We start from the raw sequence: 859 nt of genomic DNA, 5'->3' as shown, positions 1-859 counted from the left end.
TTGTTGATATCTAAAGATGCAGCAAATCCATTCAACTTTAACTGGAATCCAAAAATCTTGCACACATTCCAAACAGTGACGTTTGAGAAATTTTGTTCACAAAACAAATTTCAATAGAATTCCTCAAAGATCTATGCATCCATTCTGAATACTATCTTCGAGGATACTGAAGTGAAATATTCTCTCTTGTCAATGTCATCTGAGGTTCTGAAATAAAAGAGAAACAGAATAAGATATATAGCATGCTTAAGAAGATGAGAATTCTAGGTTTCAGTCATTGGAATGTGACCATGCTGACCTAATCAAAGCCATGTGAGTGGATTTAATAGATGGAATCTGAAAGAAGCTTGTCGCCTGTCAAATAGCTGTGTGCATGGTCTGTACCATTATAAATATGGGCATTCGGTAAGGAATAAGGCCGAGAGAGGTTGACCGTCACAGACAGACCTAGGATTTCACCAGTGATACAGTTGTCTCGTCCGCCACTGAGTTTCTTACTCACACAGCTTTCGTTTCGGTATCGTCACTCTTATCTATATATCTATCGACAGCTGCTAAAATGGTCCAGATGGACTATATGTAATCTGAACCTTTCCCCACTTATTATATTTTTTTTACGGAATCCCACGTTTTAGGCTATGGAGATTCCGATTCTGAAAAATTTTTTTCAAAAATCCCAATTTCAAAATTTTGATTCCCCCCACCCCCCGGTTTTTATATAGATCCACAGGGTAAACCTAACCCTAACTCAAACCCTAACCGTAACCCTGACCCTAAACCTAACCCTAACACTAGTTTTGTGAGATTTGGCTGTTATTTCTAGCATGTAAATAGCCTGCTTGGTGGTGGGGGAGGAATT

This window comes from Octopus bimaculoides, chromosome 27 (genome assembly GCF_001194135.2).
Source record: "Octopus bimaculoides isolate UCB-OBI-ISO-001 chromosome 27, ASM119413v2, whole genome shotgun sequence".
NCBI lineage: Eukaryota > Metazoa > Mollusca > Cephalopoda > Octopoda > Octopodidae > Octopus > Octopus bimaculoides.
This window is presented reverse-complemented; position numbering follows the sequence as displayed.